Here is a 17,126-nt window from a genome sequence, read left to right on the forward strand (position 1 = left end):
CTATCCTTACATTTATCACACAAAGAAGAATTAATTTATTTAATGTTGCATTAATGCATCCCAATTTTCTGAAAACAACAAGAAATTATTAGACTGCACTAAATTATTTGGTTGTTTTCTTCCTTTTTTATTTTTTCCCCACAAATATGGAGCCATGATTTGACTCTGCTCAAATAACTAATGGAATGAAACACTTGGAATTTTTAGAGTTAAAGAGTTTTAGAGAGTTAAAATAAAACACTGTGATGCCTGCTTCTGCATGACCAATTCCCACTGCCAAAGGATCCCAGACTGCCACTGCAGAGAGAATATTTATGAAAAAATTCTCCATGCTATGAGAAATAGCTCTCAGTTCAAAGCAAGGAAAAGCTAAAACTAAAAGAGGCAGAAGCTGTGAGCACTGCTGGTTTAATCCTCCTTTTGCTGCTGCCCTTTCCCCACCCCGAGGGCAGGAGGAGGGAGAACCCAGCGAGACACTGAAGGCTCAATCTGCCTTTGTAAGTGAAACCTGACCTGTGGAAGAAGCGATTTTCTTAAACAATTCTCTCCTAAAATAGACAGAGGCAGGAAGCTGTGAGCTGGGTGGTGAAAGACTGGGAGAAAGGTAGCTGAGGGTTTCCTGCTTGCTTTGCCCGTTTGAAACAGAAGGGCTGGGAAGCATTTCCTCTGGGTGATGGGAAAGGTGGTGAAACTCCTGATGAAAATTCAAAATTAGATGAACAGTTCTTACTCCGTTTTCTAATTGTCAAGTTTGGTCTTATCTTGCACACAGACTTGCAGAAAGTACATAGAATTCCTTGCACTAAGGATTGTTTATGTTTGCCTGTACCTTAGGTGAATGTTTCTGTCGATATAAAATACAGAGTGAGCACATCTCTACCCACTCAGCACAGCTCCTGTGCGTTCAGCTAAGTATTGACTGACAGGATTAAATGGGTTGTTGGATTGGGACCCCCTTGGTGTGTTTGGAGGGATTTCCTCCCAGATGGATGCAGCAGCAGTTGAAATGGAGAAGTGTCCATTTCTGCAAGACAGTGAGTGATCATGTTTCCATGCATTTTCCATCCCAATTGACTAATGACTATTTGCTAGCCAGGGGTTCGATCTATAAAAGTACTCTCTGAGGAATTCACAACATATTTAAGCATGTTTGCCTTTATCAACTCACCCTATTGATCTCTTTGTAGGATGCCATCAGTGGTGGCTATCCTGCACTTAACCCAAAGCACTGTACAATTGTCATTATTGTCCAGCCCTTCGAAATAAAGCACAGCTACATTTTTTCCTAGTCTCTGTTCAGCTGTGCAGCAGAGAAATATGGAGTGCCATAAAAAGAACCTGTGAACATTGTGGAAAGCATAAACAAGCTTCTTTCATGAGGACAAGCTGCAGTTAAAACAACAGCACCACTGTTTCATGGGTGGGTTTAACAAGCCAGATCAATCCTGTTGCTCTGTAAGGAGAGATTTATATCCTTGCATACATCATTCCCCTCTTGCTGCACGCCAGAATTCTCAGTAAATCCATTTCCAAACAATTTTGGTTTCTGTTTAGACATGAATAGTCGTGGTGCATCATCATCTAAGCATCAAATGCAGGGTAAAAAACCCTGGACCCAAAGGAAGGCTGTGCTAAAAACCCTCACAGTTCAGCTTCTGTCCATGGGGCTACATGAGAAATGCCAGGGTAGGAGCTCTGGTATCATTTAACATGTCCATCTTCACACATTTGTGACTCTCGATGCTGAATGCATTATGTGCCTTGCTTGGATCTCACTGGGAAACAACACACATTTTGTTGTTGACTTCTTTTAGAGAAAAATAATTTCCTAGGAACTATTCTCTGCAATGGCAGATGTCATAAAACTCAGCATAAACTTCACCAAAGTATGGACTTTGGACTATTCTTAATCCAGTTGTGCAGGAATTACAGCATCATCTACTGATGGGGAGAATCTTCTGGGTGAGGAGAGTCCAGCACTCAAGCTCCCATCAGATCTGGGCCAGCAGACACCAGCTGAGAGACACTGGAGAAACCTTGCCTTCCCTAGGAACTGCCTTTGCTGGAGGTTCTCACATTCAGCTTGAGTGTCCTGACCCTCCAACCACTAAAAAAGGGGGAAAGCACCAATCTCCCTCTGGCTGTTGTTCTGCAGAAAGGAATTGGGTAAATATTTGTCTTCTGACCGGAGGGAGGGCTAGGAACCCCAATTAGAGGAACATTTGGCTGAAAGTACCTCAGCTCTTTTCAAAAGATGACTTCATCTACTCTTTTCTGACTTTCTGTCAGTTTTATTTCTTATATTCCATCAGCCCACAGTGCTCCATGGGGCTTTAAACCAAAAGGTGTAGCCCAGTGCCTGGCTGAACCCACCCCAGGGCTATTTTCACATTCACCCCTGCACAGCTCTTCTGCATGCTTACATCTGTCAATTGCCTTCCAAGAAAGAATTCTCCTTATTTCAACTTTGCAAGAGTTTCCATTTCATTTAATTCTAAGTAAAAAACGCCACCAACATGAAGGATGTAAAGAAAAGGCTTTGTAAAAGCCAATTTATCTGAAGGCAATCTGCCCCTTTTATGGCTTCAGTGTGTCTAATGGAACAAGGCAAAGAATTCTGCCTCCCTACTCATTTCCTAGCAAGTGTAGCTATTGACTCTTTGGTGTGAGAAGCCTCTACAGGTCTCCAGCACTGCCTGATTGCACTTTCTGAGACTCTTCAGACTCCTATCTAAAAAAAGAATTGATTAGGGCAATGAATGCCGTGTCTGATCATTAAATATTTAAACCTGGTAGGCTTTCAAGAGTGGCAGGCTTGCCAGCCTGTGAAAACACCCTTGTTTTGCCAGATCTATCTTGCCATTGTCAGTTTTCAGAAGACCTGAGGTAATGTGCACATGAGATTTAATATCCAGTGTTTTTCAAGGGAAAAAGAGGGCAGAGACTGTCTTGAATTGTGTCTTGCAAATTGAAACAAGTAACCATACATTGAGAAATGTAGCAGGGAGAATGCATTTCTCCATCCCTGCTGTGGGAGTGAAAATGCTGATGGGATCGTTGCCCAAAACCAAACAAACACAAATTTTCTAAGCCATACATCACACTGATCACTAACAAAGGAAATAGCATCTTGTTGCATGGACTGTGGCTGTGGTTTCTGCTCCAAACTTCTGGATTCAGGAGGGCACAGAATCTTCTGGGTGCTGGGACATTGCAGCCTTGTACTGATCTCCTTCCATCATATTATTTTCCATCCCTGTTTTCATTCACTTAATAGCTCTAGCACCATGGGGATTTTTAGCTAAGCCTTTTTTCAAGAAAAAAATCCAGTTGTTGACAATTCTTTCTTGCTGTCCACTGTGTTGCATTTACAAGTATTTTGGAAGACTCTACCTGTCCATTCAATTTTTATTGTTAATAAGAGCCAGTATTTCACCAAAAGGGATGAACAGATCAATTTGATCACAACTATGACAGAGTATCAACTGATAATGAACAGAGGTCTTAGCAGGATGTAAAGTGTAAGCCCAGATGTGACTTCTGTGTGCAGTTTGGGATCTAAACTGAACAGAAAAACTGGGGAAAGAGGAGAACAGTGCTTAATCTGGACAGGTAGTGAGGGAAGAAGAAACATGGAAATCTCCAGGGTTTGTGTTTAGCTCCAGGCAGCTGCTGCTGTCCCAGGTTCAGGGATGCTGCTGGTTCCATGCTCAGTGTTGGTTTCCCTCCAGGCAGTTGCTGTTTCTCAAGGCAGATCACAACAACCCAACCACGTGTGGAAGAGGATTGTTCTCTGGGCTCTTTTTCACCATAAAGGCTTTGCTATCTGTTCATTTGGGCAGAACATATCTGCATTTGCTTTTCTTTTCTTTTTGTTCTTTTTTTGCTATAATTAGCTCTCAGCATGTCATCATTATGAAATATGTGATCATTATCATCTTTCTTCATCATTGTGAATTATGAATATTATCATCCAGTGTGTGGCAAAACAAACATATTTAAATGACTGCAGACAACACAACATGATATATATGCACTTTTGTCAAAGAGTGTTTTAGCAGTCTGACTGGTTAACTGTTATGTTTGGATCATGACATCTGTCAGAACTAGCAAAATATAAGTCAGTTTGATCTTTGCTCCAGTTCAAAGCTGGAAACTTATGTGAAGGCCATAGTAATACGCTTGTTTAGCAGCTGCTGTTTTATTTGGTATTCCAACAAGCAGCTCAGTAATTCAGTGCTGTGCAGCACTCCTCAGTGCTCATGGCTGCTCTGTGCCTTGCCCTGCACTTGTACATTAACCCCTTGGTACCTTCTGTACCTGGAAAGGAAACTTCAGCCTCTTCAAATGTTAATGCCCTTTGCCTATCAGTTCCTGGCCTGAGCCTCCAGCATGCATAATGCAAACCCTGTGGATCTCAGGGAAGAGTGGAAAGGAGGCTGCTTGGCCTCTGATGGGGAGTTCACAGCAAAGGTGACTGTGGATGCAGTGCTGAGTTTGCCAGGGCTGGCTGGAACACAGGTGAAGCTCTCAGGAAGGGCAGAGGCTGAAGGATGTGAGTCTCCACAGGGCGAGCAGAGTGACCACTGAGGCCACCAGGGATAAAGAGTGAGAGGAAATACAAACAGCAGGGGGAAGGGGTAGAAGATGTTAGCTGAAGGGCAGGGAGCAGGGGACAGTATTTTATTTCGGACAGGTAGTCAATGTTAGCAAAATAAAAAGCAAATTACAGAGAAACTATTCTTCTTTAAGGCCATGGTTTTCTACTAGAATGGGTTTGGGTTATTCTAAGGAAGCCTATTGCATGTAAAGTAAAAACACCAAAAAGACAAGACATATGGTCTTTAAACACCCCAATTTCCCTGGAGCTTACCCTCCTGAAAAGCTCAGTTTTTCTGTGTTTCTACTTCAGCACAAACCATATATGTTATTTTTCCTGAAGTAAAAAAATTATCTTTTTCACTGTGATGACAAACAATCTGAAAAATCAGGTTTAAGAGCTGAGTATTAGGTGACTGCATCAGGACCAACAGAGAGACAGCCTGACTGACCTTAAAACCTTTGGTAGCTGCGTATCTTCTAACTGATTTCAGGCATTAAAAGATTCCTCTGCTCATGGTAAACATGATCTTTCTTTAGAAGGAGTGGAACCTGAATAAAAGCTAGCAAAGACAGAAAATAATCTGCAGAGACTGGATGGGTTGTGCCTCCTGCCAAGGTGCTCACTGATGACTTCTGTATGAAGTCCTTGTTTGCTAACACAGAACCTGGAAATGTTTTAGTGTGAGAAAAGGAAAAAAGCAACATAAAAAGGCACTCTCACTCTTTCACTACCCAAATGAAAGAGCCAGCTGGCCAGATAAGGAGTTAAGCAATACCTGTTTGGTAGGGTTTTGCTACACCTTCCAGGATGACAAAATGGGAGGTGATTACAAGCTGGAGCTGACCTACTTCTTGTCCACGATGCAGTGTCCCAGGGCTGGCTGTGGGGCTCAGGGAGTTGTTTCTCACCCTGCTATTAAGAGTGCTCTGGATTTGATAACTGACTTTGAGGGCTAAATCCTCCCCTGAGGGAAAGGTGGAAAGATGTTTGTTAAATTCTTGTTGAGAAGGTTGTGTTAGTGCTACTTTTAGTACATTGCATAATTGATGACTCTATGGTGATTTGGGGCTTTTTTTTTTTTTTAATTATTTCAAATCTTTGTAAAGTATTTGCACGGTTATTTGTACCTTTAGTTAACATGAACTGAACTTTAACCTTAACCACAGAGTGAGATTCATTTCTTTATGTGCATTTTTTTCCCCCTGGCTCTTGCTGCTATGATTTATCTGAGAGCAGCAAACACGTCCTCAGTTCCTACGCTTTGCAAACTGAGCAGAGCTCATCTGAAGCATGATTCAAAATTACAGATGATTAAGATAGTGAGAGCACACAATAACTTGTCAGATGCCTGGTAGGAAAAAATTGATCTGGTAAAATAGAATGAGTGTATCCCATTATATAGTAAACAGCCTTCAGTGAAAGGCAGATCCCACTCTTTTGGGCTGGCACACCAGAGTGTTTCCAGCCAGCACTGGAAATAAAGTGCAATAGAGCACAGTGGACTGAAGAATACTTAATATGCCACATATTCAAGGAGTTTAAGGGTATTTTTCCTCCTATTATTCTCTGCTGCAATCTTATTGCTCTAATCTTTAAGAGCCTGTTTCTAATTTCCAGTTCATTCATGTCCAGCCTACACTCCTTGTGCTTGTGCCAACCATTAAATAGCTCTGAAAACCAGTCTGGAACTGGAAATCAGGATTGCCTTTGTGACGTGTGGAGCAATCCTAGACCAATTCATGCCTTTCTGATAGAGCTGGGCAGAATCTGCCCTATATTGACAAGCAGCACCCATCTAATTATTTGAGAGCTGTTAAGCCACCTCATCCGTGCTGCTGCACGGGGACATGTATCACCCACCATTACTAATGAATCACATTACCTGATACATTTCCCCCACACACACTCATTTCCTTGACTCAAATTGTGTAAGTAATTGCACTTCGAATACTTTAAATGAATGAAGAGGGGTATAATGATGCTATGCTATCAAGAAATCCTCCTGGTTTTTTTTTCCCCCTGTCAGGAGTGCTGAGGGGAGTGCTCAGTCCTTGCAGCAGCCCAGAGCTGTGTCTGTGTAGGAGAGAGGCAGGAGAGTCCTGCAGCTCTGGACCACCTCCTGCCCTCCTCCCAGCAGTGAGGTGCCCCTTGCTGGCCCAACCCAGCAGCATTTTCCTTAGGGAAGATTCCCAGCCCTGCCTGCAGCCTGGGAAGGAGCTGCTCCCCTGCCAGCCACCCCACACCAGGGACAGAAGGAGCAAGGTAGGGATGAGGGCTGGGAATTAATAACTGATCATTTTTATTTGTGCTGAGGGAAATGAGGAGGGGAGAGAGACAAGCTGGAGTTTTGGAGAAGCTGGAACCTCTCAGGTCTCCAGCAGCTGTTGAAAAAGAGCAGCAGGCAAAATGCTGTGGTACTGGGGGTACACAAACACAAATGCTCACATGGAGGGTCCCTCAAAACCCTCTCCTGTACTGAAAGCCAGCCTGAGGGCTGGGGGCATCCATGGCCATGTATCTGCCAAGAGCTGTGTGTTTCTGCTCGGGGAGGAGAGGCAGAGAGGGAAGGAAGGAGGATGACTCAGGAGCACTGAACCTTCGAGGAAAGCACAGCTGGAATCCCAGGCTGTGTGCTCTGAGCACTGCTGGCTTATGTAGTGCTTTCCCTTCATCCTCCTCCACCTTGGAAGAAGCAGTTTTGGCACACAAAACAAAGGGGGAAAGGATTTCCAGGAATAAATATTTAATTGCAGTTTTGATTAATATTTTAAGCAGAAGAAGTTGCCAGTCCTGTAACTGTATCTTAGAAAGAGGTAAGGTCTTGTGTGGAGCAGCACTGCATAGAGAGGTAAAGGACTTTGGAAGACAATCATGTCATTGAAGGTGGTTCCTGCATATTGTGAGACCTCTTCTAGATGACCTCTTTTGGATGAAACACACTCTGTTATGTGTCTTCTGTTTGCTTTTCCTCATGGAAAAAAAGCCCTGCTAAAATCTGTGTGTGGCATTTTTATCCCAAATTGTTCAGTGCTGTTTCTTGTTGATTATGGCTGGCTAAAAGAGTGTATGCTTCTGTCTCTTGAGTCTTGCCTTTGGAATAACATGAGGACATGCTTTGTCTGGTATCTATAAGGGAAAAAAACTAGAATGAATTCAGTTCCTAATCTCTCTTTGTAAAACCATCTCCTAAAATACAGTGGGTTATTATCAGCTAGGAAAATTATGCACAAATTGAAAGCATTGGTAAAACTGGATGCTGGATGAAGACAACACACCTTGGCCCAAGATTTCTCAGTGATTTTTGTGTTTTCTCTGAAGTCTGTGACCATTAACTGGGTGCCTGGTTGTCACTGGACTGTGTCACCAGCTGTCCCGCTGCAGCTGCCACCCCAGGCCCCGTGTGACAGCTCTGGCTGATGCAGCAGGTGCCAAACCCATCCCAATGATGCCAATACAGAGCACAAGGTGTGCTCTCTCAGCAGCGACACCTCATCCCTCATCCTCATCGCAAACCTCGGGAGGATTTACCGAGATTATTCATCTCTGACTTCGCCTGGTTTTATCGAGCTCTCTGGCCAGGCCATCCCTTCCTTAACACCATTTCCACTCGGCTCTTGTCTCTCCCTCCAGCTGTCCCGGGGCGGCAGCATCCCGGACAAGCTGGGGCGCTGTTGGCCGAGCCAGGTGTCCCCGGAGCGGGGCGGAGCGGGGCGGAACGGGGCGGAACGGGGCGGAACGGGGCGGAACGGGGCGGAACGGGGCGGAACGGACCATCCCCTGGCCCTCCCCCGGTCCTCCCCCGGCCCAGCCCCGCACAGCCCGGGCAGCGGGGCCGCCAGCAGCCCGTCCTGCCCTGCCCAGCCCTGCCGCCCTGCCCGCTGAGCGGGGCCGCCAGCCCGACCGCCCTGCCCTGCCCTGCCCTGCCCTGCCCTGCCCAGGTGAGAGGGTCTGTCCGGGGGCGAGGGGGGAACATCCCCGGGGAGGGTGGCTGGCCGGGCGGGGGGCAGAGGGCTGGGAGAGCCCCAGGAAGGATCCCCAGCTGTGTTCGCCTGCTCCGGGGCGGTGGATTCATTTCGCTGCGGAGATCAGCGCCAGTTCCCTTTGTTTTGGTTTGCTTGGTTGGTCGGTTTCTCAACACTTTTGCTGTCTTGTTGCGCCTCGGAAGTGCGGATGTGTCATTGTCGCGCTGAGAATCGCTCGGGTTTGGAACGACGAGCGAGACAAAGCGAGCCAGACAAGAGCTTTCTCCCACCAGGAGGATAAAGCGCTCCCAGCCCTGTTGCTCAGAGGGACATGCACAACTCGGCCTTGCTAAGGACTGTTGCTGTAGCATGAGCTGCCCGCTCTCACAGACAGCGCTTCTGCTCAGGAAAACGGGGAAAAAATGGAGAAAGCAACCCTTATTCTGTGTTCTCTCGGCATGCTGCATGTGTCTGCGTGTCACTTCTTGCTCTCGTAGAGAAGCCTCTGAGGCTGAGTTTTGGATCTGTGCCTCTGAATCTGCCTTTCGAGGAGGGGATTTGGAGCTCTTTTCTCACGCTGTTTTTGCTGGAACTGTCGAGCTACTTCTGGGAAATGTTTGCAAAATCTTTTGTGGGGCTAGATTTGATTTCTTGGAGAGTCTCAGGAAACTTTCAGGCTGCTTTGGTGTGACCCTCCTAGTCGTTGATTTCTGTGAGGTTGAAAGGGGTTTTTTTGACTGCTGTCCTTAACGTTTACTTTCTGACTATTATTGTATGTTTGGCAAACATAATTTCTTTCCTTCTGTTGATTATTAATAATGGACGATAGCAAGGCCTGTGAATGTAGCTGCAGAGGGCTTGGGCTCTCTCAAGTGCATCCTAGTATCTCATTAAATCCAAAGAGGCTTAACTAACATGTAGCAAAAACGTTTAAAAAAGCCCCAACTTGTACAAAGGCTTTGGGTGTTTACAGGAAAAATGTTGTGTGTGCCAAAGAAACTGCAGGAAAGACGAGCCTGTTCCCTGACAATGGGTTTATTTTCACATTCTACGTGGGGGTGTAAAGGAGAGAAAACACGTTTCCTACAAGTGGCCCTTTGCAGGGGCAGAGCTGAGGCAGGAGCTCATCCCACAGCCCCTGAGTGCTGTGACACCCACGGGTGATGGAACAGTGTGGGGCTGTGCTGCTGCTCTGTCCCCCCTGCTCTGGGCACCTTCTGCCCACAGCCACCCTGCCCTGCCCGGAGCTTCTGTCGCTGTGCTCTGCCCAGGGCTGTAAACATTTTGAGCCGCACCATCCCCTCATTTACTTCCGTGCACGTAAGCACAGAAATATTTATCTGCAAGTAATTTGAAATCTACCAGATAAGGCCAGGTGATACTGCCTTCTGTCTTCTCTTCTGACTGTTGCTTTTTGGGTGGTGCTGTCCTTTGGGTGAATCCAGGCTTTACATTCAGTTAAAGAGTGAAACCCAACATGAACATCAACCTGTCTGCTGCCAGCAGAGCTCTCTCACAACAAACTGCCAGGCCCTGTCTGTGCACCACACCAGATTTGGTTCTCAGGAGGAAATGTGGGCTCTTTCTAGGTATTAGGACCAGCAGGCTGTGCCAGGGTTGTTCTTGGTGTCAAGCCTGACAGTGATGGAAGTCAAGAAATCCTTCCCCTGCTTCCATTTCACCCTGAGTGGGCTGTGGGGTGCAGAAGGAGTTGGGACCTCATTTGTTGTGGCTGGGGTGTCTTCAGGGTAAAAGCTGTTACTGCATCTTTTTGTCTATTTTTGTCTCAAGTTTCTATCAGGAACCATTTTTGAATCACTGAGCATAGAGTAGACTTGGCAGGGATTGATAATAACTGCTTGAAACTTGGGAAAAGACTGTTGGGGATCAACATTAGCAAAAATTTATTGGCACTGTAACCATTCAAGTCTAGGCTGATAATTATTCTGGATTTTGGTGGTGAGAGTTGTTGGTTAATCTGCCCCTCATCTGGAAGGTTGCTGAAAGAAACTAAGGAGAGGAATTTGGCTGGAAAAATGTAAACCCCATCAGCTCCTCATCCAGGGGGATGATCAGTGTGTATCACATCCCTTTCCTGGGGCTGGGAGCTGTCATCTCCAGGGGGAAGTGGGCTGGGAACTCATTCTGCACAGCAGAGGAGTGGCAGACCTTGAAGAGAAAAAAAAGAAATTAAGTATCTGCTTTTCTTTCTGCACAACGGTTTAAAAACTCAAATCGTGCTTTTGCAACAGGTTGATGAGCAGAGCCAAACAAAAACAACCCAGCTGAAACACTATACAGAAGGAGACATGCAGAGGTGATTTGGGTTTGCACGATGTGTCACTCCCCAGAACAGTTCAGATGACATGATAAATAGAAATTGTTCATCTGACTAACCGCTTTGCCTTTTCCCTCAGAGCAGGGCAGAGGCAATTGTTCTGCTTCCTTCTCCCAGTCTATCTTTTCCCTGTTTTTGAGGCAGCTCCCTGGAGAGATCAGCAATCTGTATTTCCTCCACCTCCCGCACTGATTGCGGCTCCTTTCCGCTCCGGATGCTCTCGGGGGCAACTCAGGGGGGCAACTCAGGGGGGCAACCCAGCAGCCTCGCCTCGCCCTGCTCTCTGCTCTCAGAGCTGCAGTTGTGCTCTGAGCAAAGCGGCGGCGAGGCAGCGCTTGCAGCCAGGGTTTCTCTTTGTGGCTGCTCTCCTGTCCGTGCCGAGTGTGCCGTGCCGCAGCCACGTTAGCAGAGGAGCCCCGATGGAGGCAGAGGGCGGTGAGAGCAGCCAGCCCTGCTGTGAGTGAGTGAGTGAGTGAGTGCCCGGCGTGGGGCTGTCCTGCTCCCATCGCTGCCCGCTCCCCTTCCTCACCACAAACACATGCCTCTCGCGTTTGGAAACAAGCAGGAGCGACATCGCTTTCTGGGAAGATTTTTGCCTTTCCCCCCTCGGCTGGTTGTTAAGGAAAAGGTTAAGGTAGGGCAGAGCGGATATGGGATCCCTCTGACACGAGGTGACACCGCGGAGCATTGTCCCCACCTCGGTGGCAGCCGGGAGAGGAACCAGTGACGCTTTCTTTGTCTGCGGTGTGCAGGAAGACGCTCACTTAACTGTCGTTTCTGTCATTTTTGGAGCATGTGGAGTACACTAAAGTGGTGTTTCTGTTGTTTGCCCCCCCGAGGGAAGCTGTAAAACACCGTGTGAGTCAAATCGCATCTGCCCGGGCTTGGCTGCGGTGCCTGGGGCTGGCTGGGGCGTGGGTGCTGCTCGGGTTCTGACCCGCACTAATGGACAGCTTCAGCAGCCTGGAAACCCTCCTGCTTCCCTGAAATCAGCTCCAGCCGCCTGCTTCCTCCCATGCTGCAATCCTACTGATTGATTGAGGTTTGCTGGTTCTTTATTTGCCGTTGGTTTGCACAGCAGCTTTTTTCACTGGGTCGATTTCAAATATAGATGGATATATACATAACAAAGTAACCTATGAAATCTTTTTAAAATAACAATCATCTTGGGCGTAATGACACTCACATTGAGGTTCTTGCATTATTAATGCAAATTGGAAACTGAATAGTAGTCTAAAGAAAAAGAACATTAAATTTTTGACCCATGGTGTGAGTGCTGGGCTCTGCTTGCCTTGAATTGTGAATTTCTGCAGGGAGGAGCTGGTGATAAGGTCAAGGTCCCAACAGATGTTTAAAACCCAGGGTGTTTCAAGGACAGCAATTATGAATTTGGCCTTTGAGTGCTTGCCAAGTTCTTTGGGCAATAATTGATGGCCTGTGACCACACTTCATGCCCAGCAGTGCAGTCTGGGAAGGTAAACCTGAGCTTGAGCTGCAGCCTTGCTGTGATCAGATAGTGGAGGGCTGAAGGCACAGAGAGGACAAACCAACCTGCAGTTAAATCCCTGGGGCTTTGAACTGCAAGGAAGGGCTCCATTACCTTTCTCTGGAAAAAGCAAGTGCCCCACGTGTTCCTCACCCCGACGGCTCTGTGCCTGATCTGATCACAGAGAGCTCTGTGTGGGACCAAGGGAAACAGAGAACCTTGACCTGGTGCTTTCTCTGGAACATTAAACCATGCTGGTGCTTTGCCATGCCCCATGAGCAGCACATGACTGGGGAAGTGGCAGAGCATTAAGAGCTAAGGCTGATCCCCAGAAGGAAAGCAAAGTGTGCTGGTGTTGCTCCGGGTGGGAGCCTCTGGGCCAAAATGCTGGGGATTACCTGGAAATTGGGCTGGGAAGCCAGGCAGGATGGAGCTCTGGTGGTGCTGCAGCCGTGAGGCCCCAGAGCCTCTAGCACAGGGTGTCTGTCCTGCTCAGCTCTGTGCCATGTGTCACACCAGCTGAGGTGGGTTTGTCCCATGCTGGAGGACAGGCTGCTGTCAGAGACACAGCTGCCTGCTGCAATTGCAGATCTTGGTGACAAACAGCAAAACCAGAGCATAAAACTGCTGAGAACTGGAGTGGGAACGTCTGCTTCCTAAGGCCTGTTCATCCACTTGGCTGTTGGGATAAGGAGGTTTGCAGCCCATTCAGCATCTGGTGCTCACCTTGTGTTCCCAGTGCTGGTTTTGGGCAGGGTGGGAGGATGGTGAATTCTCTGCCATGGAGAGTCACACTGAGTTCCTTCAGGCACAACTCTGCATCCTAAAACTTTTCCAGGAGCCCTGCTTTCCCCAAGGTTTCAAACTCTTTGCCGTTTAGGAGAATGCCCAGGCAAAGAGTAGACTGCATCCAGGAAATAAACATTTCATCTTGCCTGTCCAGTGGGGGAGGAATTTTCTCTTGATGTCAGTCCTGGTTTAATGTTTGGTTTGTTTACATTGCACAGCCAGTCACGCTGATGCAGAGCCTCTGGCGAAATGGACTATATTGTTTTATGAGCTGCTGCCTCCTCCCTGCTCATTGTCTGGTGGCTTTCCCTTCATGATGTAATCTCGGAAGGCATTTGCTTGTTTTCAGTTGAGAAAAGTAAGGGACGGTCATGATTGCAACTTCTTGACAATTACTTAAAAGGGTAAATGAAACTGCCGGCAAGCAACGTCAAAGAGTTTCCTGTTTACACAATTTGTACCTGTTACTGGAGTGTAAATACATCATTAAATGCATGGTTTGGAGCTTCTCACCTAGCTCATCAAGGCAGGGCCTGTCTGTGCAGTGGCAGGTCCAGAACAGGAGCTCTGCTGACTGCAGCCAGGAAAGGCAAAATTTACTCAGCTGTGAAGTCTGTGACTTTATTTTCTGTAAAATTTGAAGAAAATCTAGCGATGGGAATTATGAAATGTGGTCATAGCCTTTTCATGGAGCCTCTTTGTGATGGAGGCATTCTTAAAGTTATTGCAACCTATTTCATGTGGTGGGTTTTTTATTTTACTGGTTAGGGGAGAGAGTAAATAGAGTGAATATTGATTTTCTGCTTTATGGTGTTACAGAAGGTGTGTTTGAATCTTACACAGGTCTCAGTTTCTGAATAAACATGTTCTTTTTTTCTATGTAGAAGGGCAGTTTTCCCTATCCTGGGAACTGTCAGTCCTAAAAATTATTCTCACCAATGTTTAGGACACAAGTTCTTGAGTGGCAAGAGTATCTTAATATACTTAAATATTTGTGCAGTTCCACTGTTTTGTGATATATTATTTTTTAATTGATTTTTTTTTTTTATTTTCTCCCTTTACCAGGCTTAGACAAAAAAGGTCTCAGTCCCTGGGGATGTGTGATACACTGGAGTGTCTCTTACCCACAGGGACCTCACTCCAGGCTGAATGTGGCAGAGCTGCTGCCCAGGCACTGCCAGCAGCGCCTCAGTATCATGACAGAACCATACTGCTCTCTGCTCTATCAGTTTTTCACACACTCACCTTTCCCACCCTTTCATCCCTCAGGCTTTTCAGGCAGACAGACCTCACCTGAAAATCCTCTCAGAGGAACAAAATAAGAAACAAAGGTGGTGCAGAGCTGTCTCAGCATTTATCACAGCCCCATGGGGACAAAAGTGGTTTTGCTGGACACTCACTAGACTGGTATAGCTGGGGTCTGGGATTCTAAGCAGATTTGTTCTTGAGTATTTTAGTGTGGCTGCATTGCCTCTTCCCTGGCATGGATCCTGAGGAGGAACTCTCTCTGTCATCCCATGATGTGGAGCTGTGCAGTCTGGGATCTCCTGGCCACCAGGACCAGGCTGAACCCACAAGATGTGCATCCATCTGGCTCCCCAGTGCCATAACAGGACTTGTTTTGGGCTTAGGGCTTGTTCCTGAGGCAGGCAGACCCTGAGGGTTCTTAACTGTAACACCAGGTATCATACAAAACACTGCTCTAGATAAAAATAACAAAGGTGCTGTTCAACATTTCCCTGCCTTTGTTTTCTTACTGATCTCAGATCTCTTGGTAGTGGGTCTGGCCCACCTTCAGAAGGTCATGTAACTATTAGCACGTGGCTAAACAGGTAAATTGAAGCAAAACAATCTTTCAGAAAGGCACTCACTGCTGCTCCTGTGTGCAGTGTTTGCTCTGCCTGTGTGTCCCATTCCCTCTGTTTGCACTTGAAGTAGATACAGTTTTTTGGGTAATGTTTGCTCTAATACAACATTTAGCACAATTCTCTTTTAAATGTGTTCTTCTATATTGAGTTTTAGTTTTACACCTGAAGAACATACATGCCTCAAGATTTGCCCACTTTTTTCAACACTAACACTAGATTTTTGCCTGAAAATCTCGAGCTGCCTGTTCCCTTGCTCTGCTCAGTGTTGGCTTTTGAGCCCCAACACAACAGCCATAAATAACAGCAACAACTGGGCTTCTGGACAGCTCTGTCCTGTTCCTGACTCCCAGCACATCACCGGGGCCGTGGCTCTGGAATCCCCAGCGCAGTGAATAGTTTTGTTGATGTGTAAGTCGGCAGCAATGGAGCCCAGCACACGTGCCGTGCTGGCGCTGCGGTTTTGCAGCACGATCTGACTCCTTTTGCCCTTCCACTGGCTGGGAGCACAGGGTGGATGTGCTGAGCCAGAAAGACTGGTTTGTGCACACAGGGTCATCAGGGAGAGCAATCTAACTCCCCACAGGTCCATTTTCTCGTTAGTTGCCCCTGAACGATGTGTTGCCTGCAGTAGGCTTGCTGGACTAGGGGTGCTGTCAGCATTTAGAGATTAAAAAGAACTTTTTTTCCTAGAAGTCTAAAGTGTGTCATCGGTGTTCCAAGCTGTCCTGTGAGAGGATGTGATGGAGGGTTTGTACAATGTGTAGTTGCCAGAGGATTTGGGGTATTTATCAGGGTTCCTGGTGTCCCTGGAGGCTGTGAGCTTTGGGCTGTGCTCTGGAGGCAGCACAGGGCTGATTGCACATGTAGGGACTCTGTGTAAGTGCAGTAGATCACACAGATCTCTCTAAAGCAGCAGCTGGCAGTGGGGATGGTTGTGCTGCCAGCACTGAGCAGGCCTGTGAGGTAAAATGCAACATTTTCTGTTTTGCCAAGGAGTTTGGTGATGAATGCTTGTTTACGTATTCTCTGCTCTACAGTAGTTTGGTTATGTAAGAAAGACCAGATCTGTATCTATTTATGTAGTTATTTCCCATAGACTTCAGTTAAACAAATTAAGGCAATTTCAGCTTGAGACTCAAGAAGTAACCATTAGTTTTAAGGTGGTGATGGAGCACTTGCTTCCTGCTGGTGCAGGAGGACAGTGAGAAATGCAATTGTTAAGTGGGCCAGTGATCTTTAAACACACACACATATATATATATATATATACACACACATTTAACTGTCTCCATTAACATTTGGTTCTATCATCTCATCAGATGCAGAGTATTTTCTGTTTCTTAAATGGTTTTAGTCAATTGTATATATTTTGGTCATTAATTGATATTGATGCAGGTTCCTAATGATGTCTCAATCACAAATCTTATATTTAATTGATTTCTGAGAGATCTGTATGAAATAGACTCAGGTTATTAGACTGGGATGCTTAAAGTTATGCACAGGAAATGTCAGGCAGCACTACTGGGAGGTGGTCTGTGCATTGGGCTGGCCAGAAAATAGAGCCTGGCCTGGCAAAAAGGGCATCTGGGGTCTGTGTGCCTCACAGAACTGGTGTGAGGATAAAGATATTTTTGAGTGGTTTCTGACTCTGCACCCTGCCAACTGCGTCTTGCTGTAATGCTGGCAGAAGAAATACACTCAGAAGATTATTTTTTTCTTTGCCAATACACGTATGCCTCATAAATTTCCATGGTTATAGATCTCTGTAATATGAACTGTTTTCCCCTATTGAAAATGTTGATTAGGGAGGAAACACAGCAAACAAATTGTTCTGAGTAACACTTGAGCCACATAAATATTTCAGGGGATTTCAGTAGCCTTAAAAGGCTCAAAGTTGCACATGAACAAACTTAACCTCAATTGTGCCTGAAGTTGTGTGATGTGAGAGGAAGCTGAAAAGGGGAGAAGTTCTGAAAAGTGCCTAGGGATTTACATACATATAATTTCTTTATAATAGTATGACACTCTATAAGCCTGCTTGCCTTGTAGATGAGTCTTAAGATGCTTAGGTACAAGACAC

The 17,126-nt window shown here is 46.2% G+C and overlaps 1 protein-coding gene across 2 annotated transcripts in view; it reads left to right on the plus strand.

Moving 5' to 3' along the window:
• Positions 1 to 8,395: 8,395 nt before the first annotated feature.
• The window catches only part of CARHSP1 (calcium regulated heat stable protein 1), a 32,399-nt gene continuing 23,668 nt past the window's right edge, over positions 8,396 to 17,126 (plus strand). The window contains exon 1 of one of the 2 annotated variants that reach the window (XM_085074900.1): positions 8,396 to 8,541. The gene's annotated coding sequence lies outside the window, so the exon portion shown is untranslated. Of the gene's footprint in view, positions 8,542 to 11,514; positions 11,538 to 17,126 lie in introns of those variants that run through there. The other variant, XM_085074901.1, reaches the window with a different exon arrangement.

This window comes from Lichenostomus cassidix, chromosome 14, assembly GCF_008360975.1.
Source record: "Lichenostomus cassidix isolate B80296 chromosome 14, HeHo_3.0, whole genome shotgun sequence".
NCBI lineage: Eukaryota > Metazoa > Chordata > Aves > Passeriformes > Meliphagidae > Lichenostomus > Lichenostomus cassidix.